The 22854-nt window shown below is 48.1% G+C and overlaps 1 long non-coding RNA gene across 1 annotated transcript in view; it reads right to left on the minus strand.

The window, feature by feature from the left end:
- The window catches only part of LOC141958522 (uncharacterized), a 51178-nt gene that overhangs the window by 9212 nt on the left and 19112 nt on the right, over positions 1–22854 (minus strand). Inside the window, exon 2 of the long non-coding RNA XR_012633286.1 lies at positions 22554–22734. This is a non-coding gene — a long non-coding RNA (uncharacterized LOC141958522). The remainder of the gene's footprint in view (positions 1–22553; positions 22735–22854) is intronic.

Here is a 22854-nt window from a genome sequence, read left to right on the forward strand (position 1 = left end):
AAACATCTTACCCACTAACCCAGGTAATATACACTCCATGTCCAGGAAGTGATGCCACATCCCTCTAAATCTCTTTCCAGAGGCTTCATGAGGTAGTCCTAGCAAGTAATCCATCTGGCAGCCCCTCCTCATTCCTCACCCTAGCTCTTACTCCTTTTGTCACATTGTTCTTTGCTTCAACTCCAGCCCTTAGTCACCCTTGCATATGCCATATTTTATTTATTCCTTACTACTCATCTTAATCTGCATAGGCCAAACCCTAAGCTCTGTAGTCACCCTGACTCATTTCCTACCCAGGAAAAGCAATGATTTAAATCAGTGGGAAATCCTGTGATGTCAATCTGGACAGAGACTGATACTGCATGGGGACTCCCGCATGATTATTTCTTGTTCTCTTCTCACTCATTCAGGTCTCCATTTAGCAACATATTTAAGCATGCACCCAACTGTAAACCTATGCAAGTCCCATTCAGCTTCTCAATTGCTTTCTTCTGCAACATCTGTGTTGATGGTTCCCATATCTTCCAAACACAACAGATTCTCCTTCTGTGCTTCCTCTTCCTATCCTCTTTGTTACCCACCCACTAACATCCTTCCTCTTGCTTTGAGAAATCTAGACTTTTCCTTTTTTCCCTTTGCTTGTTTGGATTTTCTTATTTTCACTGCTGCCCAGGGATTCCAGCCTGTAATTTCACCTCCCTTTTCCTGAGATTGCTATGTTGTGTAAAACACTGATTTCCCCCTCTGCTCTCCAGTATTCTGAAATGCCGAATTAGGCCATTGAGGACAAAAGGTATTGGCCAGGACTGCTGTATCTGATATTGAAACAGAGCTGGCAGTAATGTTTACAGGCTACTTTGAAAGCTCCAGGGATGGCTCATGGCCAGAAAAGATGATATCCACCCCCTTTTTTCAATGATGTCTTCCTATGACTCAGTCTGGTCTGTAAGTCAAAATGAGTTGGTTTTTTTTTAACCATCCTCTCTTTAAGCAATAAGAACAAGAGCTTAAGAACAGAACACCATAGCATCACGGACAGGACATGTTACATCACGAGTAATGCAACTTGGGGTGTCCTTGATGGCTTTAAAAGAAGCAGAACAAAAGGCACATGCCCCCTTTCCAGAGAAATTAGTTTTGGTGGAGCTAAACTGGCAATTGCCTGAGTTTTCTAAACTTAGTTTTATCTGTAAGCAAAGCAAGAAACACGCAAGAAGAAGAGACACCATGACCTCAGGGGCTCATGACTTCCTGCACTCAGCAAGGAGCTACCATGCCCTTTATTATCTACCATTGTACAGAGCAGAATCTTGAATAAAGGGGACGGTGTAGGGAGAACTGTGACAGCTGTTTCAAAGTGGGACTGTGGCGTACCAACACAGCCTGCCCACACACTCTTTTACCTCTGCCTCCAGCTATACACTCTGCAGCAACAAACAGCCATTCAAATGCTTGATAAATGAGCAGTTCAGCTAGAGACCACTTAATTTGCTCCTTGCCTTCTTTGTCTGACAGTGGCAGGGAAAAATGCATGTTTAGAAATTGGCAGTGTTGTGTATAGCATTACCAGGCTGGAGTTACACTGACTGCTACAGAAAAAAAAAAAAAAAAAAAAAGAAGAAGAGGGGAGAAGGCTGAGAGCTGGGGAGAAGGCGGTGAGGGGGGAAGGGGAGTGGAGGAGAAATGAGGTGGCATTGTATCCAAGACTAGATACTATGATGATGGGGACATTAAGAATATGATATGCAGAAAAGGAAGACAAACAGACAGAGGCAGGCACAGAGAAAGAGACAAAGGAGGGAGAAAGGAAGGAAGGGAGGCAGGGAGGGAGGGAGAAGGAAGAGGGAGAGCCAGAATTAATTTAGGAGGAATATACTGAAAACATAATCTTCTCAACAGAAAAAAAAAAAAAAAAAGGAGAGAGAGAGAGAATTAAACAAACAGTGACAGGAAACTGGGAAAGAATAACTTTTTTTTTTTTTTATGAGCTTGTTAACATTTGTGGAGTTAAGTAACCTTAAATTTATGCCATTAATTTGCATGTATTATGTTTTTTTTCTCTGCTGCCAGTTTATAGTCTCTGTGAAACCTTTAAAAAGTGGCTTTTTTCCTCCTTTTCCCTTTGCCTGTGTTAATTAAGGCTTGTGAAATACGTATATTTTTACACTGCTGCTGTGTTCTAGCATTTAATCATCAGATGGCCCTTTTTGCCTTTTCTTTGGGCTGCTCCTGCATCTTCCCCTCCCCTCTACAGAAACATGAGGATGCCTACGGATCCACTCATCCAGACTCATCTGTAAGCATGCCTAGAGCCAGGCTGGGCTCCCACCAACCATATCCCTGTGAAACAAGGCAGCTCTCACAACAGGGAGATATGGGGAGGATCTTCAGCTGCTGAAGAGTTAACAGCTCCAATTCACTAGGGCAATCACATTGCCATGCTGAAACACAATGTATTTACACATTAGCAATCACTGGGGAGCCTTAAAATCGGATTCTCAGAGGAAATCCAGCCAAAGAAAACAGTGAGATTCCTAATGAAGGCACCCGAGGCTAGAGCTGGGGGAGGTACAAGTGATGGATACACTATAATCACCTGCTAGCAGAAAAGGGGATGCAGGTCATCCTCCAGGGTTTCAGTAGCACATATAAATCTCTAGACTAGGACATATATAGAAAGTACTGTAGAAAATGCAAGTCCAGCTTCTCCTCTCCTTCCAGGGGACTGCCCCACACCTGTTTCAGGGACAGACTTCCCTCCTCCCCTCCCAAGGACTCTTCTTTCTGGGCGGACAGATCTCTTTCCTAAGCACATTGCTGACTTTGGAAGTGCCCAAGGCCAACACAAAGCTGATGGAGCCCTTTTGGCAGCTGTCCAAGCAAGCATGTTTCTGAGCTCAACTGGACAGGAGTCTTGATCCTAAATGTGTTTTGGTTGCTTTGCTCCTCTCTAAAGGCTCTGTATCTCCTGGCTGTAAGCAGAGCTGAAGCAAGAAACAGGTTGCTAAATCTGGTTTGGATGCTGTTCGGGCTCTAGTGGAGCTGATGGGACTCATCTTGTTAAAAGCCAGCTGAATATTGATTCAGACCTAAACACCCACCATGGGAGACACAGCAACCAGGGCAGGAAATAACAGTGATTGCTGGTCACAGCAAATATGGTGTTCCCTCATTCCTTATGGAAGAGGCCTGTGATCTCCTTGGGGCTCTGACAGACATATGATAGGTCTCTGGAGGGTCTCTGCTGAACTGGAGTTGGGAAGGAGAGGTAAAGGAGATGGACCAGGCCTTCCACACTGTCATTATTATTTTTCTGTATGGGGGTGTTGAGCACCAGAGAGGATATTCTGATTTACTCCCTGGCTTACTGTTGCTGTGGCAACGGGAGAAATACAGGCCAGACCAGGATGCGTTTGCAGTGTGGTGGTAATAGGGAGTTTGGGTTCCCATGTGTGTGTTTGTTTGTTCGGCTATTTGCAGGAGCCACATGGTAAAAAAACCCTGTCACAATGAAAAGGAAATGGGGACCGAACTGTACCCAGACAAATATGCCCTCCTCTCATGCAACAGCAGAAGAGTCATGCATGCTGTCATACTCACAGCACACAACTTGAGGAACACCAGCACATACATGTGTCCTCTCTTCCCACCACACATACACCTCTGGAACTGGGGTCCCCTACCTACTCTCCCACTGTCCCAAGAAGCTGGACTCCTTCTTTCATAGCAACAAAGTGTCTGTGCACCAGACACCTTCTAGTAGGGCTCTGAGGCACAACTAGGAGTCTGGGGCCTACCAGTTTGTGTCAGCAAGAGAATCTTCCCTGCCATCAGGTCCACACATTCCAGTTAGCCATGATGCTAAGGGATCATAAACCCCCCATTGGCTGATGAGCAAATACTCCTTGCAAAAACTCCTCCAGCACATCATAGTGCCTAGTTCTTACCCCCTGAGGTGGTCAAAAAAACAAACTCAGCCCTGTCTCAACAGTCACATCCCCAGTTGGGAGAGATGGCCTCCATTTCCAACATCAGAGTGAGCCCTCAGGTCACATAAATTGGCCTGTTGCAGATGCCAGCCTCCACCACACCACCTGAGTGTGGTGAGCCTGTGAGCACAAGGTGTATGAGTCTGCAAGCACGATTCCCACCCCAGACAGCAAACTACAGAGCAGAGTTAAGTACAGCCTCTTTCCCTCCCTCTCCTCCATCATTAATGGGACCTGAGTATTCTCAACCTAAACTATGGTCTTTGGAGAAAGGCTCAATGTCCAGTGCCCCAGAGATCTCCTTTGGGTCAAGTGGAAGGAAGATTATTTTTCAACTACCCCTCAGACTCAAAGCTGCTCCTTGGAAGCACAGAATAGGCTTATAGCAAGGCAAAGTTGCTACTGAGTCACATCATGATCTTCCTTATCCCACAGCCCATAACAGGCTGAGCTAGCAAGGGTGCTGGGTAGAAATGGCCTGATGTCAGTGCAGGAACAGGGTTTGCTGAGGCATAGAGGCCTTAGTATTCCTGGAAATCAGACTCCAAATCAGCTTCAGGAGTCCTGTGTTGCAACTTCCACAATGGAGAGGAAAAGTCCATGGCAGAGAGAGACTGAATTTCCTTGGGTGGCAGGCCCCGTGAGGTGGGATCTCTCTATGTGGACTGAGACACTGCCAAGACAAAGGGTGGCACTGAAAGGGTGGTGATGCCTTTAACCTGTTGCCTGCTGCTAGCAGTGACCTGAAGGACATTGAGTGAAACAAAGGGTTTAAGGTTGAGATGGAAAAGATGAAGTGATGGAGATGAGAGACTCTGCAGGCATGAAAAGCTTCTACAGAACACTGTGCAGAGAGAAGTCCAGCTCAATCCCAATGAGGATAAGGCAACCACAGGGTATGTGTGGCGGCTGCATGTGTGCTACAGAAATGCTTGTGAGTTTGTAGAGTGCCTGGCCACCCAGGGCCCTGTGCAAGCCAGAGAGGTGAGATGAGGTACAGATTCCCCTCCTTTGACTCCTGGCTGCCTTTTCTCCCATCATTCCTGACACTCCATCTGGCTCCACTATTTTTACACACATACACAAAAAGAAGATAAAATAAACACTTAATTTCTAACCTAATCAGCCCTTCTCTCACTAATTAGCACTCTCTGAATGCATCCACAGGCTGTGAGAGATACTCTTGGGATGATAATGACCCCCAACCTGTGGTTGCCTATGTTGAAGAGTCAGCAGAGCCAAAAGCAAACCAGGGGGAGGCAGGGAGCAGAGCAACCTTTGACATTTGTTTTTTTCCCTCAAATCTGGGATGCTGGAAAGGGGATGTCTCTTTTTTGGCAGTATCCCTTGTGTGTATGTGGTTTTTTTGTGAGACAGAGTGAGTGTGTGTGTGCACGCATGTGTGCCGAGGAGGGGGGAAGCTGGAGAGGTTTGGAGGGAGAGGACTGGAACAAAATTCTGGCGCTGAGCCCAAACCTGAAACACATGCCAATTTGTGCCTCTTGCTGGTGGTAATGAAAGGCTCCGTTCAGGACACGCGGGACACTAATTAAGGGGCTTCAAAGGCAGCTTTCTGCTGAGTGCTCTCTAAAGGGGGGCTGAGGGGAGGAAGGAGCACAAGGGGGAGGTGTTCTCCACTCAGTGGAAGACTTCTGGCTCCTAGTGCTGCTGGGGAAGGCACTTTTTCTTACTCCCTGTCTCCCATAGCAACTCCTACCCATGAGAGCTAAGAAGGTGCAAGCATCTGGCAGCTCCGGGCGAGCCCTCAACAGCTAGCAGGCAAGGCAGGCTCCGGGACAGAGAGTGTGCTGCCATGGGGAGGGGAAAACTCCCAGTGGAAGTGGAGGGACACCATGCTGAAAAGAAGCGAAGGTGAACCAGTGGCATGGCAGAAAAAAAGAGAAAGAGCTTGAAGGGAAGAGGCACGGACTTGGTGTGATTGGTTTGCAAAGGTAGCACCTATAGGAACAGAAACTGCCCTTAGTCTCCAGGGATTTGCAGGGAATAAAGCTCTGGATCACCACAGATCAAAACTCCATGGCTTGTTGACTGCATCCCATGGGGTTATTTCTCATGAAAAACTGGATGGGGCAAACTTTGTGAATAGAACAATGGGCAGAGCTGAGAATGTGGCTCAAATGTATCATTCTAGGCACAAGGCTCTGTGCTTAGCTGGGCACCAAAGACAAACAAGCACTGCATGGGCACCCAAAGAGCTCTAGCCCACTTTCAGGATCTTCACAGACCTTGGCCCTACAACCTCTAAGCATTGCAGATTCACTCATAGCTGTAGCATTCCTTTGTCGAAGGGAAGGAGCCAAGCCACAGAATGGGTGACATGACTCAGACATGGCCACCAAAGAGAATCTCAACTCAGATCTCCTGCTTCCTACCTGGTACTTTAACTCACAGCTGCCCACCCTCCCTCCATGGGAGTAAGCATGAAACAGCAGCTCTGGTGGAAAACAGGCCTCTGCTGAGATTGATTAAACGGGGACAGAGTGTGGGAGGAAAGAGAAGAATAAATTGGCAGAGAGAGCAACAGAGTGTTAGTGAGAGACAGGAAGAAAGGATGAGTGAGAAAGATGGTGAGGAAAAGAGAGACTAGATGGTTATCTACAGATCATATTCACTGGGCCATGCACCAAGCACAGAGAGAAAGTGAAAAGAAAAGAGAGGTGATATGAGCACATGAGAAGGAAAAGTGAGAAGAGACTCATAAAGAGCAGGAGAAGCAGACAGCTTGAGAGATAAGCATTGCTTCACTGATCCTGCATGACAGCATGCTCCCTGCCATCACTCACCACCTGACAAGCTGCCAGAATGCCCCACAGCTCCCCTCAGCTTCAGAAGGAGCTGCCTCCTCTATGCCAGCCTGTCTCAGCACCACGCATGGGTCACCTGTACACAGTTGTTTGAAAGTCAATACCAGTCCTGCCACGGTGAGCCATGGATACACAATATTTAACCAAGGTGAAGCAGAAGGCTAGCTGAACTCACCTTTCAGTAGTCCTCTAATGTTACTTCACAGTTGTCCAGATCTTTAATTTGTCTGATCTTTCTTCCCTCTCCTGTTCACTATTATCCTATGTACCAGCCCACACTTAACTGTTTATTCCAGATGACCTGCTCCATGTCTCCCATGTTCAGTGTCACCCAGCCAAAAACATGGCCACCTGCAACCCAAATCGGTTCAACAGGGCTGTGCCTACAGCTGGAGACAAAGAAGGATGAGGCTTACCCTGGGAAAAGCACCTGGGGTGAGACTTCCTGAGGTGTGTCTCAGGCCAGGGACTGCCCAGGGCAAGGAGGCCAGTGCAAGGCAATTCTTAACATCAGGTCTTCTGTAAAAGCATTCACATACATTTCCAGCAATTCCCTGTCTACCTTCTTACTACTGTCCAACCATGAATTTTCACTACCCAGCCCAAGTGGTTTCTGAGAAGAGGTGGTCAGATTTCTAGGCAGACAGAGTGAAAAGGCTTTGGATGCAAAGACACATTATGGTGCCGGAATCAGACCCACAGCATGTCTTGCAGCTGACTGGGCTGAGGAACATCTGGGTTCTGCTAGAATCTGCAGAGAAAAGAGATCAGCCTCAGGCAGTTACAGACACAGTCTCAGATGCAACTGCAAGACACAGCCTTGGAAGGGCTTAGCTCCATCACTGACTCTTGTCTCATGCAAGTCTAACAACCGTGGCACAGTCCAGGGCACTCATGTGCCTTCCATCCCACAGACCACCAAACACTTCCCATCAGCTGCTGAACCTTTACTAAGAAAGCCACAAAAGATCTAAATTAAATTGGAGAACAGAGCTGATCACCAACTTCTTCTGACCATGGCAGAAATAACAGCCAAGATCTTCAGATTCACAGAAAGATACCAGCCTTAGTTTCCATGGAGAGAGGAAACAGGGACACTCTCCAGCCTCCCCTTCCCTCTTTGAGTTCTACCTTCTCCCCCCCATTCCTTCTGACCTATGCAATCCAAATTGGACACTGTTCCAAGATAGATAAACAGGCAACTAGTGAATCACTCTTATTAAGTTTGAACTGATTATTAAAAAAAAAAAATCAAAAGAGAAGGAGGGAAAATAAAAGCTGGGATTACAGGCTTAGCAAGCATGAGTGCATATTCAGCCTACACTGTTCTCTTTGTGACTGTCACACCGGTAGACTGCTAAGAGAGTTATACCATTACTAACATGACAGCATTGTCCTACCCAGCTTGGATTAGAAATCCCAGTGGCTGTGTGGAGGGGAAGAGTCCCTTGGCAGTGGCAGGCACTTGGCCTCACAATACCTGCCACTCACAGCATGCTGACCAGGCAGAGAGAAGTATTCAATTACCAGACAAGCTCTGCCTTTTCCTAGGCCAGCTTTCTCTCACTGTGTGCTTTCTCCCTGGCCAGTGATGCTTGAGAAGTCTGTCACGCAAGAGAAACTCAAGATGGTCTGGGCAATTCCTGAATCAGGCAGACTTCTCACAGCTGAACCCCTCCTCCTCCTCACAAATACACGCGCTTCTTTGATAGACTGCTCAGTCCACAGGCCTTGAATATCTCTTCACCAACACAGGACCTCCAACAACTGCCCAGAAAACTGGATCTCCCTGTTCCCTGATGGGCTGGGAGCATCAGCCAGTTGTGATTCCTTAGTGCTTCTCTGGACTAAAATCATCCTACAGTTACAGAGCTGAAAATGATTGCCCTCATTACTTCACTTCTTAAGCAGTACCCGACTGGTTTTTAAACACATTAAAGATGTGTGTGTTGCTCTGATGCGTTTCTCAAACATTCTCCATTTCAAGTAATCCCCCTATAAACACCACCCAAACCATCATAGCAATCAGATCATCAGCCACACTCTGATCTACTGCTTCTACCCCTTCTGATGTCCTTGGGGACTGTTTCCTCACTGGGACAGTGCTGTTGCAGTGTGTCTGTTAGGTAGCACAGACTGACAAAAAAAAAAGGCAGTTCACAACAATAAATACTCATCCCGACCAGGATGCAGAAAGATGAAAGGTCATTGAGTAACACAGTCTCTCATTGCCCTGACAGCAGCCAGAATTTCCACTCATGTGCTCACCAATGCTGGGGGACCAGCTTTGGTACCACCAAGGGAAAATGAAATGGATGCTATGTGAATTGGTTGTGTCAGTCCCTGGATCTTCAGAGAGGGAAGGAGGACCTGGACTTGGAATAAGAAAGGCAATGAGCTGAGAGGAGGAGAGAATTGGGTATGCAGTGCCTGGAGGGTGAGGGTCAGAACCAAGAGCAGCAGAAGGAGCTGCTTAGGACAGCTGCTCACCCTGATGGTCTCCAGTCTGCAGCCTTCAGATCTTGCCTTAGCTCCAGCCCCATGGCTGGTGCTTGTGACCTGATCTGCCCACAACCCTGTTTTGCAGCCAATAAAGCCACTGGTGGGACAGGCTCCATACCACTGCAGGAACTGGGGCAGGGACTGTTCCTTATTCACAGTACCCCAAGTACTACTTCATCTGTCCCAACCCAAAGAGACAAGGGAATAAACACATTTTTTCTTTTCAGAGTTGCCCCAGGGCTAGGCTACAATATTTTATGGCCCAGTTCTTAGCCTATTTACATTTTGTATTTTTACTTCAACTGCTGTTTGTTTCCAGGCATTTGAGATGCCTAATGATTTTCAAAGCACTGTTTATTTTAATCCCTCTAATTTATTAATACATTGGTTGGCCTCGAAGTGCTTGGGAAAGAAACATAAGGAAGTTGTAACCAGTGCTTTGAATAAAGCATCAAACTGTCATATGATCACATCAAAGCAACAACAAGCAGCTCACTTTGTCGGCTACATCACGATATAGCCTCACGAGTCCTCCAGCTTGGTGTCAGGTTTCCTCATACATGTCACCCTGCAACACTACCAGGCTCACCAACTCCAAGGATGAAATAAAAAATAGTAATGCCCAGAGGCAGCTCCCCATGGAAAATCTGCTCCTTCTCACTCTCCCACATGTTGTGAGAATGTAACATGCCATCTTGGTGCAGATAAAATAAACCATGCTGATATCCACACAGATTTGCAGGCAATGTAATCTTCCAACAAATCAAAGGTGCACTTGGCCTCCTTCCCTCCACTATACTCTCTTCAGCTCAGTGCTCTGTGGTGAGGATACAGTTTCACGCACAGGACAGCTCCTGAAAAAACAGTGAGCATAAACACTGTTAATCATGCAAATGAGAGGGCTTTGAATCTCTGCTAGTCAGTCCCAACAGGAAAATGTTTTATTTCCTCAGCACCAGAAAGCAACTGAGAGGTCCTGAAAATTCTAGGGGCTGCCCTCAAATAACTTTTCTTGTCTCAAAGACAGCAGTGAGCATGCTCCATTGTGTGTTCATTAACCTCATCTAATTCAAGGCCTGAAGACCACAGTCTTTTGCAGCTGACAGCTTCATAGCATCCTTATAGCTGCAAAGCCCACATGCTCTCAGCCGTCCTACTGAGCTGAAGAACCTGCTTCTCCCATCTTGCACCTGCTAAGGAAGCTCACATCAGCACAAGTTGCCTTACCTATTGCTACTGCTAGAGCTTTGATAGCTGCCCTGTCAGCAATGAACATGTTAGCCATGGACCAGCACTTGCCAGGGACACACCACTCAGAAAGAACAAGTCCCTCTCTCCTGCAGCAGCAAGTGTACATCTTGTGCCTGAAGGCTGAGGTGATTCCACAAACAGCTCTGTGAAAGCAGCCTGAAAGTTGCTGCTAGTTGTCAGGATGAGTTAGTTGTGCTAGATGTCCTCCAGAAGCACAGTTCTGTGTGGGAATAGACAATGACTACTGTTTACAGGGGGTGAACACATCCTGCCTGAATGAGCTTGTTAAAACAGCCAGCATGGCTGTTTGGCAAGTGGGGGGGCACCTGCACCAATGTTCCCTTTGCACTTATGGATAGACCGACAGAAACAGAGGTGCCTCAAGAAAGGCAACGGTGGGATAGAAGCACTTACATCCAGAATGCAGGAAGGACAAAAAAGTTTTTTGCAGTGCCAGTTGCAAAGCCATTTCTGGAGTGGCTTCCTTTGCTGAGATACATAGGTTCTGTCAGTGCCGATGCAGCCTGCTCAGAAGTGTGCCCCAGTCTTGCTGTGTACCCATCCAAAGGCAGGCACCTGCGTGCCATGGAACTCAGATGCAATACAATTGCAGAACAGGTATATCCTCAGCAGTGCCAGGTCAGACACCTTCCTGGGATAAGCAGTGACATCAGTAGATTTACCTCTTTCCCCATCACAGATTAGGCCTTCACCTTCATGGGTAGCTCCAGTCCCTGCCCAGACATCACTGCTGATCTCTCACCACACATTGCAGTGTCTCAAATCACCATATTAATATTTTTGCTCCTAATAAATTCCTGTGCTTTACTTTAAAAAGCCCCTCTTCTATCTTAGCTGCATCTCCGAGCCGACGAATGAGAGCCTACTGTCTGCCACAGTGCCCACTTGCTCCCTACTGCTTTGTGGGGTGCCAGCCTGCCAACAGAGCCTCCCCCCTCCCCGCCTTCCTTCCCTGTCTCCCTGCACTCCCACCACCTCCTACCAGCACAAGAGGGTCCCCCCAGGGAGACACTGAGACTGCTCAACCTCCTTCCTCTGTCCCATCTCCTCTTCCTCCTGTGTGGACCCCCTGACGGCATCTACCCACTCACTGGGAGGGACATCAGAGACATCTGCCTGCCCTTCTCCTGGTACTCAATACTATACTCAATACTATTTACCTTGTTTTGATGGCACCACTCCAGCAGCCTTCCCCTCCCACCCAGACCCCAAAGCCAACAGGAAGAAAGGGGATGGCATGAAGCCCATTTATCTGCTGTATGTTGTGGACAGGGGATTATCTTTACCCTACAAAGCCAGGGTAACTCTTGGTGTGCTGGGAGAGGTGATACTTGTGAGCATTAAGGTGATAAAGTCATGTTATTAACTCCCTTCCCTAGCAAGGCATCTTGCTCTCCCTCCTGCCCATCTCCCCTGGATCTCTCTGCTTTAGCAAAGTCTGATCTCCTAGCCAGCTCTCCTAGACTTCAGAGGAGATAAAGATCTTTGAAGGAGGATTTGAATTGAGTCCTCAGCTTGATTATGTCCCACTTAAGAAGAAAGCCTGGTGAATTAACCCTGATCTCTGCTCTCAGCAAGATGCACCAACAAGTGATGAGGACTTTGGAGAGAAATAACAAGAGGGACAGCAGTCAAATCAGCTCTCAGAGCCTTCCTGAGAGCTCATGCACTTAAGACCAAAATCCTTCTCACTCTCCCTGGTGTCTTTTCTTCTGTTGCCTCTGTGATCCCTCAGCAAAGAGCACAGCCTCAGCAACCCAGCCCAGTAGGGAAGTCCAAGAAAGGCCAAACCCTCAGGATCATGCCTTTCTTATCTAAGAGCACAGGCAAGGGCCCAGGATGCTCTCTCCAGCAGTGGCAAGCACTGACACCTTGGAAAAAGGAGGAGAACCTGGCCAATGTGCAGGGATGGCTCCCTAGGTTACTCTCCCAGACAAGTTGAAGCCAGTGGATTTCATTATTTGGACATGGTGCCTATGAATTTACTAAACCTCACAAAATTAGGATCTTGCCCAGTCTCCCCTTTAACTGCACTTTTTAGTTATACTCAATATCTACATGCTAGGTGCATTTCTGGTGGGAAGAAAGGGGGCAGTAAAAGGCCCATCCATGAAGGAAGAGACTCTTCTGCATTCTTTCCATTACGGTGTGTCCCTGGAGTCAGGAATGAGAACAGGTTTTCCTCCTCCACACTCCTTGGAGGAGTGGATGGTAATGAATATGCCTGGAAAGGCCAGGAGCACTTTGGTGAGGCATATAGGTCTTTTGAGTAAGAGTATGCCAGACAGAATGGAGAGACCATTGCTGCATTCACTCATATTTGATATGTCCATAAAACTGGCTAATGCAGACATCCTGTTGTGAGAGTTCACATGTGACGTGACTCACAGCTGGCCCTGGGACATGTCCCCAGCCCATGAGCATGCAAGCTGAGCCCACCGGGTGTGCATGTGTGTGCTGCCTGGCTGTCCAGGCACCTGCTCTCTGGGGAACTTTCCATCTAAACCAGCTGACAGCTGCTCTCCTGAGTTCCCTGGACACCAATAATGTTTTCCCTTTTCTAATCTCCCTGATGTAAATGCATTCATGATGAGTGCCTCGAGACTTTTAATTCCATTGGCATTAAACTCACTAAAACCTCTATTACCAAAAGCTTTTAGGATTTTCCCCAGAATCTACAAGTAAGGTTCAAAACATGACAGAACTCCACCTCTCTAGGGTGTCTGAAAAATTAATTTGTGCTTTCTAAATGCCAGGATTGCTGACCAGACATTCAAATTATCCTCCTTTCTGTCTGTAAGCTGCAGGTGCTGACACAACACAACCATTCCCAGGTCCTGAGCTGTCTTCTGAAACATCCATAACAATGTGAGAAGAGCCTCCACCCTGCAATAGTCAAGAGCAGATCATCTATCACAGCAGAGCAGTACCAGAGATTCACAGATGCTGTATTATGAGTGGAAATGGTCTATTGCAGGAGTCCCTTGCTGCACTCATAGACCAAAGGGCTAGCAAATGCATCACAGCACTGATGTCCCTGCTACCACAAGAAGTGAAAAGGTATTGTGGTCTCATCTCAGTGCTGCACACAGCCAGATGATATAAAAGTCCAGGGATTATCCAGCTATACCTCAGTAGAGAAGGTGGCTGGATGCTGAAACAAGTTGAAGGTGGTGGTGGTGGAGGGGGAAAGACAGCTGTGAGTCAGTGAGTGAGGTTTCTAAATGCCATAATACTCAAGAGATGGTGCATTTATCCTTTGGTCCCGGAGGTTCATTGGTTCTGTACTAGAGCAGAGAAATGCAATCATGTTTTGATCCTGGAGGGTTTTTTTAGGTGCTATAATAGAGTAGCGGTGATCAAACCATCTCTGAAGCCTTGGGGTTGCTGGCACGCGGCAGGGGTGACGTCAGCATTTCTCAGCCCCCACAGTCCCCAGCTCCTGGATTCCAGGAGAGCTGCTGGAGATGTCGCTTCCACCCAGAGGTCTGCAGGGGCTGTGATGATGTCAGCTTTGAAACACTGCCAAAGTTCCCTCTGGCTGTACAGGAGCTTTTAACCCCATGGGAAGGTGTGATATTGACCCCAGGTGTCTCAAAACTGGGACATGAGCCTGGCTGCTCCCACTCAGTCCACATCAGCTTCAGTGGGTGTGGCTCCAAAATACCCACCAAAACAAAGCACGGCTCCAAGAATACAAAAGAGCTCAGAGATCCAGCAAAGAGCAGCATGTGGCTGGCAATGATCCTCAGTGTTTGTTTTACTGGCTTAAAAACATTTCCCTGCACAAGGAGTCACTCCACTCACACCTTGTGGGCTGCCCAGGAAGGAGACATACATATGAGGAGTCTGAGATCTGTGTGTGCTACACACAAATAGCTAGAAATCAAACTCTGTGAACAGGCTCATTTAGCCAAGCTGTTAATGATTTCAGCACCCTGTATCATGTATTCAATTAAAAAAAACCCCAAGAACTGGGACTGTGCTCCTGCATAGGGAATGCAGTAGGACAGGGAAGAGGTGTTTACAGACTCAGCTCCTTACACTGAAGAGAAGAGGAAATAATCAGACAGATTTCAGAGTTTCTATCTCTCTTCAGCCCCAACAGATTTTTAATTCTGGGCTCCAGCTTGGCCTGTGAAATGGAAAGGCTGTAATACTGTTTTATCCTGGTGCTGATTCCCGCATCCATAGCTCAGGTGGGAGGTGGAAGCATGGGCAATCTCCCAGAAATGTCTGGGAACTTTCCAGGTTGGGTTTCTGATCTCAGGCAATTTCAAGAGTTTAGGTAGTTTTGTATGTGTGTGTGTGTGTGTTTCTTGGTTTTCACTGAAACTGAGTTCAAACTCAGAGGCTGAAAACCCTGCTTCTTACTACTGACTTCAACACGATTATGCTGATTTATCTTAGAAGAGAATCTGACCTCATTCTTCCTGGAGCTTGAGGATGCTCCTGAACACATGTGATGATAGGAAGAGTTGGGACATGAACAGAGTATCACTGTTTATGTCCCAGCAGGTGTTACTAAGGTAAGGTGCATGCTGAGGAACAACCATTCCAGATCAGGGAGATGTCCACACCGACTCTCCTGAAAGACATCACCAAATGTTTGAGGGGAAAAGATGGAAAAACCTCAAAGCAGACAGATGAGGGACAATGTGCTCTTCATTTTCTTATTTGCTGCTATGAGTTACAAGTTAATATAGGCTCTGAAGACTGAACCTGAAGGTTCAGGCTCCAAAACTGGGCTCATCCTTAGTTAAAGATCATTTGTGTATTCTTGCTCTCCACAAAAATACACAAGCCCGCTATGAACCTTTCTAAATTCTTGGTCCTGACAAAATCTCATTACTTAGAGCTCAACAGTCCAACCTTGTGAATCTGAATCCCATGCATTTTAATTTTACTGTGCATTCCCTCACTCCTGTGTGATGAGGAAAGAAAGAACAGATGTACTCATGTCATAATTTTATTTTCTTTCAACATCTGCTCCCAGTCCGCTGTCTGAAACCAGCAACCCATCACCTCCATCTCTTCACTTGAGGGTGTTCACAGGCTTTCTGTCTCACCTCAGAGCCCCTTTGATTCTCCAGCAACCCTTCCGAAACAGGCTGACCCTAGTTATGAGTGCAATTCCAAATGAGGTGGCACTGCAGGTGTACCAAGAGCCTTGCAGCTTTTCCAGACTACTCTCTACCCACTGTCTCTGCAGTCAAAGAGCTACTTTGCCAGCTTGAGGGCAGCATAAAACAGGGCAGAATTCTGCAAAGAGCTCCCTGGTGTCTGCCCACACTTTCATTTGGCTGATACCCTTAATTCAGGACCTTTGGGGCTATCTAAAGTGTTGTGAGTCTGCCCTGCAACACACATTACTTTGAACATATCAATACTGAGTTTCGTTCACCAGAGCACAGCATATTCATTTACCTTAGCTCTCTTTGCCCAGCATTACTCACAGCCCTTTCTGGCCGCAGCCAACTTAATAACTTTGTCTCATCTGCAAATTTTCATATGGCATATCTCTCCTCCCACTTTTCCAGGTCATTAAACAATACAGGAAATCACATGGGATTTAGAAGAGAACCTGGAGGCCACATTAACCTTTTGCCATGGTGAAACTTGACTGTTTAATCCCCTCATTCTTTCAGTCTCCTACTCAGTTTTTGATCTATGTCAATATTTTGTTGTTCACTGACTACTTAGCTTCTTTAGTAGCTCTTGTGCAAGATCTTTCAAAAGCCTTTTGGAAGTCTAAATACATTATATCAATTGGTTGTCCTTTATCCACAGCTTTATTGACACATTCAGAGTTGCAGGAGATTAGCAAGATACAGTTTTCTTCTGCCAAACCTGTGCTGGTTAGGCCCTATCAGACCACAATCTTCTAGATGTCTTCAAGCATTGCTTTTAAATTATAATTCCCATCGGTTTACCAGATACAGATGCAAAGCTTACTGATCTTTAATTCCCCAGATCATCACTGAAGCCTTTTTTTAAATATAGGTACAACATTTGGTCTTCTCCAATTCCACAAATCAGTAGCTTTTTTTTTTTTTTTTCACAAGAGATTCTATATTTTTGTTAGCAGCTCAATCACTTAAGCTCCTTCCAAACTCTCAGATTTAACCATCTGGACTTGATAACTTATTGTTCAGGGAAAGGGAGGAGGTTTTGTGTTTTTTCCAGTGGGTTTTGGAGGGGTTTTTTATGACTGGCTTTGTCCCAGCACCCATTATTCATTATTCTACCAGCATGGTTTCCAACAGTTCCTCATCTAAGCAGATATGGGAAGAGAATCTCACGAACACCGTTGGTAGAGATAGCTGATACAAGAAAAATCATAAGACAATTCAGCTCCCCAGCAACATCCTAAAAATGGAGATACTGAGTCACTTTAAACACAGGAGGTGACTGGAATTGATCAGTGTGAGTTTTCTTGGATAACTTCCACCCTGTTCTGACCGACCAGGCTAGTTTTGCTCATTTGTTTGGGTGTCTTGCTGAACAGTGATTTCCATCTTGACCCCAGAAGATTCAGGGCAGGAAAGGAACTAGCTTGATTATATACAGCCACAGGTGCAATAAAAAGAAAGTGACCTCAGTGCTGGTGGATGCATGAACCTGGGAGGAGATGAAACCCAGCAAGGATGAAAAGAAGTAAATCAGAAGGTGAACAGAACAATGCTGGGCTGTTAGCTCCATTGATTGCCATTCAACTGAATCAGCCCAAGACATGAAATGTAATGGGAAATGCTGGGGAACTTAAATAAGTAGCCCCATTATATGAGCGTTTCTCTCTTTGTGCCAGGCCGATTCTTGGTAGCTCTCACCATGCTGGCTGGCTTTAAAAAGCATGGAAGTTCAGATGAGGTCACAACCTGATAGCCCTGATAGGCCACTGACTTCAAGCCACATGGCCTATTGTTTCTACAACAAGGGGACAGGGAGGAAGCTCAAGATGGGCTAGAAGCACCCATAGGTAATGTCACAGTGAACACATTGGCTGTGGGTACAGGCTCACCTGCAAGCCTGTCCGCAAGCCAATGCTGGCATTCCAGCTTCTGGAAACTGCCACACTCACATCAAAAATGACACTCAGAAAATCTCTATGAAATCTACTTACCTTGTGACAGATTTGGGATACCTACCTTACCTGATGGATATGTACTCAAATATATTTCGTAAAGGAGGAGGAGAAACTTCCATAAATCCCCCTTATCTAATTGCTGCTATTCAGTTCTTATGGGACATGTTGATGGGGCAATTGTAGAGAAAATTCTGTCCCATGCAGCATGTTGAATTCATTTCCTGCAGACGTTGCCTATGTGAGGTAACGTGGCCATAAGTATTTCTAGTTGAGCAGTCTAAAGACAAGTCTGTGGCTCCCCCTAAGACCTCACCAGTATGCCTCCAGTACAGAGCAAGGCAGTTCCCAGCAGTGCTGGGCAGCACACTCACCTTCTCTGGCTCCACAAGGCCAGGGCCAGGAGGACAGAGGACATGAGGAGGGGTTTCTCAGCCATGCTCCCTCCTCCATATCAGGAGCAGAGAAAGATGCACAGAAGACAGCTCAGAGCAAGAGAATGAAATCTCAGACTCGTTATTCCCTGGGTTAAGCAGGTGGATGGGAGATGAGCAGTTCCCTGTGCAAAGCCAATCCTCCTGCCACAGCTTTTCAGCCCACATCTGTGCCCAGTACAAACATGGTCAGGTTGAACTCTAGCCTGTAATAACTACATAAGAGAAACTACATTGTCACCACAGGGACATGCTGCTCTCTGACTCCCTCTCCACCCCTCTATTCTTTTGCTGCTTCTTCCCTTTTTCTCTCAGGTCTTCCCTCTTTCTTAGTGTCTCCATCCCCTCCATACCCCTACGTGCTTCACAATCCCCTTTCCCGCTGTGACACCACTGCCTGCAGGTCTCCACCTCCAAGAAATGAGGCAAGACTCACAGCTGAAGAAGCAGAGCAGGTATGAGACAGAAAGGAGCTCAGGAGAGGAAGAGGTCTTCTTCATCCCCAGGTTAGCCCAACATGACACTCCAGCCTGTGACCTGGCCCTAGACACCAGGCGCAACCCTGATGAAGGTGCCTGCTTGAGCTGGGATGAAGCCGCATGGACACCTGCACAGATCTTCAGCTACAGCATGTGATCTAAGCTGGGCAGGAAAGTAGCACAAATCCCATCTAGATGCTCTTCTAGCAAGGCTTTTACTCCTCTTCCTCTCCTCATGTGCACGGCTCTGTCATGTGTGTGCATGTCAGTGCTGTCCTTGGCCACTCAGCAGTGGCTATGCAGAGGGTGCAAGGGGGAGGTGAAGTGACGGGGGCTGGGGATGGCCATCTGCCAGTCATGGCCTGTACCAGGGTCCCCTTTGCTTCCCTGACACACACACAGACACACAGCGTGGCTGCTCGGGAAGGTCCAGCCAAGAAGCCTGCCCTCCATCACTGAATCCCCACTCTGTTTCCCAAGTGACAAACCACAAACTCCCTTTCTCTTCCCAAACAAACAGAGGCTTGAGTCAATCACTGCCTCAGCCCTGGCACACAGCATCCCAGTCATTATGGATTCTCCTCCAGCATCCAGCCCCCTGCAAAGGTCAGCATGCAGCCATGCCAGCAGAGTCCACAGGCTGCACCTCTACTTCCCCACAGCATCCCTCTGTGCAGCCTGAAGCACCATGCAAATGGTAAGCATGCCTTCACATCCCCTCTCCACATCCACCTTCTCTCCCACAGTGTTTGTGGTTACAGCCTGCTTCATACAAAGGTAGGGAAAAATGAGGCACAGTGAGGTGACCAGTGAGAGACCTTGCTGGGATTAGGATCCAGGAGACCTTGGCAACAAGGTTTTGCAGGCAGTGTCATTGCTTGGTTTCAAACCCCAAAAGCTCTTCTTGCTAGGCTTTAAAGCTGGCTTCAGACTGCAAAACCTGGTCAACAAATGCTCCTCCTTATCACCAGAGACTTGTACACATCCATACACAAGAATGAGATGAACCACCCCTCACCACCTTCCTGCCTGTTTCTCCCCAGCAAACAAAACTACCTCCCTCAGCAACACAAACACCTGACTGACAGATCTGCAAAAAGTCCCTGCAGCGTAACAGTAAGGGCTTGCATTCATATTCTGTCCCAAGTGAGCACCAACGGGTCTGTCTCAGCTGTCATCCATGGTGTAACCCCATTTTCTGCCAACATGATCCTATGAAGAACAATAACACCTCTCCCAGGCCCCATGCACTGGTAGAGAGCAACATCCCCCACTGAGACAACTCTTCCCTCCCCTTCCTCTTTGGCATGATGCCTTCCCTCCTCCCAGCTGGCATCACCCTCTCATCCCCGCACACATGCTCTCCAGGGCAGCAGGTGAGACATCACTCAAAAGGCCTTGGGAAGAGCCAGACAGAAATGTGGCCACCAGCCAGAGGACATACTTGTCTCTGTAGGATTTCCTTGGACATGAGGGATGCAAGAAGAGATGAAACTACAGAGACCTGTATTTCTGCCTTGCCGTGCATCACTTCTCAGGGCACCTGGGAGACCAAGGCTGTTGTAAATCCTGAAAGGGAAGGGCAGCTGCCTGGTATGGGACCTGGCTTGCTCCCTGCTAAGATTGTAATTCAACCCTCTTTCAAACTGGCTTGCCTGACAGGAGGGACTGAACCAGGCTGGCTGCAACGTGCAATTGCATCTGTCAAATTAGCCAGAGCACACACGATCTGGAGTGCATGCCAGATGTGGAAGGACAAACAACACTCGAGCCAGCATCAAGCTAGAGTTGTGCAGACAGATAATACCCAATGCAACATAAACCTTGCCAGTACAGAGTTAAGCCAACATTGTTTTCTAAACAAGTCTGAAGCAGCAGAGTGAGTCCATAGTGGATCAGCATTTTCTAGCGTGTAGCCGCAGCAGTTTTGACCCAGTACCAAGCTCCCTAGAGCTGGATTTATTGTCTTGTCCACCCTGTGCCAGTGCCAAAGCCATGTCCTGAGAGGGCAGAGGAGTTTAACCACTGCCAAATGGTTTCAGAGGCTCCATCTGGGAAGAGCTTTCTTTCTGTGAACTACCCAAAAATGAAACCAAATGTGACTGCATGGTCACACTCCCTGCCAGGCCCTGGCCAAGAGGAAGAGTGGACACATCAACAACGCTACGGTCACTCCATCACACATACACGCACGCACCAGAGGGTGTGAACCACAGGAGAAAAGATCACATCACATTATTGTCAGCTAGCAGCAGCACCCAGAAATGATCCTGCCAGGAAACATCAGCCCTTCTTGAAGCTGCCCAAAGCTGCTCCTGCCTAGCATGGTGTGCACCTAGGGTTCACGAGGGATGGAAAGTGCTGGAGAGGGACTGAGGAAGGAGTGCTGTTGAAAGAGGGAAAAGCAGGACTCAGGGGTACCCCAAAAGAGGAAGAAAAACAACTGGCACCACCAGACAGAAGTTGAAGGCAGCAGTTTGGATGGAAAGGTAGGTGTCAGGGTAGTTGGAGAGGGGGCTTTGAGGAACTGCAGCCAGGGATGGCTGACAGCAGGTCCTGCAGTGGCAGCAGGGAGATGCACTGGAAGATGCCCCCTCCTTGTTGGCATAACCAGATGGGACCTGGGCAGAGGGGAGCGCCCATCACCTCCTTCAGGGGACACCACAGCAGCACCACTGCCAGGGCTGCACAGCAGCACAGAGCATGCCAGCCCCTTCCCCTCAGAGAAACACAGCAGCCTCAAAATCTAACTCAGAAAACCCTGGCATCTGACAGAATCAGTGCAGAGCCTGAAACCACAGCCTGGCACCCCAAACCTCCCCTCTAAAATCTGCTTCTCTGAGGATGCCCACTGCCTTGCCAGCAGCTCATTGCTTTACGTTCTTGTTCTGGGGAAAGGCACCTCCCAGCATGTCCACGCTTCTCGAGGGCCAGCAGTGCATCTGGGCCTGCCCAGGCGATGGAGAAACAGCTGCTCCCCGCTCCCCTCCCATCCCCACACCGCAGCAGCAGCTCCAGCAGCACAGAGACATAGCATGGAAATAGTGCAACTGATCTTTCTGCCTTCCCTGCAGAGGAGCTGGAGAAAGGGGCACTGAGGGCAGCCCCAGGCAGCAGGAGGCCCTTTCAGGTCCTCCCAAGAGCTTTGCACCCCAAAATGGGTCAGGCTCAGCACAGGGCCCCCTTCACTGCCTGTGCAGGGCATGTGGCATTCCCAGCTTATGAAACACACTGTCTCCGGCAGGAAAACATCCCTTCCAGCCAAGCAGGAGCACCGGGGGACAGCAGATAAGCAGTGACAAAGAGCATGCCCATCACCCCCAAATCTGTGCCACACTGGGATGGGTATGCAGAGAAGCTACCTGGTTAGGAAATGGAGGCCAGCACCCTCTGTGGGGAATCGGGATACCCAAAGTATCTGTGAGATGAGGAGGGAGAGGAACACACACACATCCCCACATGCCACACTCTGGGTAGTGTGATGCCCACTCCTGCCCTGCTGCAAGCTGCACCCCTGAGGGGACCCAGGCCAGGGCCACAGAGCCCAGCCATGCTGCTGGCCAAACCAGCCTCCTGCAGCAGTGTCAGCCCAGCTGACCCTTCTCCAAGGAAACAGGGGAGGGGGAGGAAAATGCTGTAGGGAGAAGAGCAGACAGGTGTGAGGATAGGAAAGGAGGGGAACGCGCTCAGGACTGCGTGCAGGGGACCCGCAGTGCTTCTCTCTGCTGTTCTGCAAGCAACCCCTCCCTGCACACGCATGCAGCGCTGCAAGGAAAGGGGGTAGGAGGGGAGGGAGCAGGTCTCCATTATGGGGTGGGGGGCTGATGAAAGCCCAGATTTTGTTCATAGCAAAGCAGAAACCCCTGCCTTTCCCCTCCCTCGCACCTCCGGGAAACAAGCAACAAAAGGGAGGGAGGGAGGGAGGGATGGAGAGAGGCACACAGACATAGGTGCCGAGGTTGGCTTACCTCGCAGTGCCTGTGCTGCGGGTGTCTGGGTGTGCAGGAGGTAAATCCAGAGCTCCGTTCTCCTCAGTGAGTGCTGGTAAAGGCCTCTCTTCAGTCACATCAAGGAGTGGCCTGTGAGTAGGTGCTCCAGCTCACCGCTCGATTGAAGCTGCCATGGATTCATTGCGAACGACTTCGCTTTCTGTGAGGAGGAAAGGGGAGGGAAAAAAAAAGGAAAAAAAAACCCACCAGCTTAAGACTTGGAGGGTAGATTCACTTCTTTCTTAGGTTTCCAATGGCAACTGAATATACCACAGATGAA

Source organism: Athene noctua, chromosome 3, assembly GCF_965140245.1.
Source record: "Athene noctua chromosome 3, bAthNoc1.hap1.1, whole genome shotgun sequence".
NCBI classification, from domain to species: domain Eukaryota; kingdom Metazoa; phylum Chordata; class Aves; order Strigiformes; family Strigidae; genus Athene; species Athene noctua.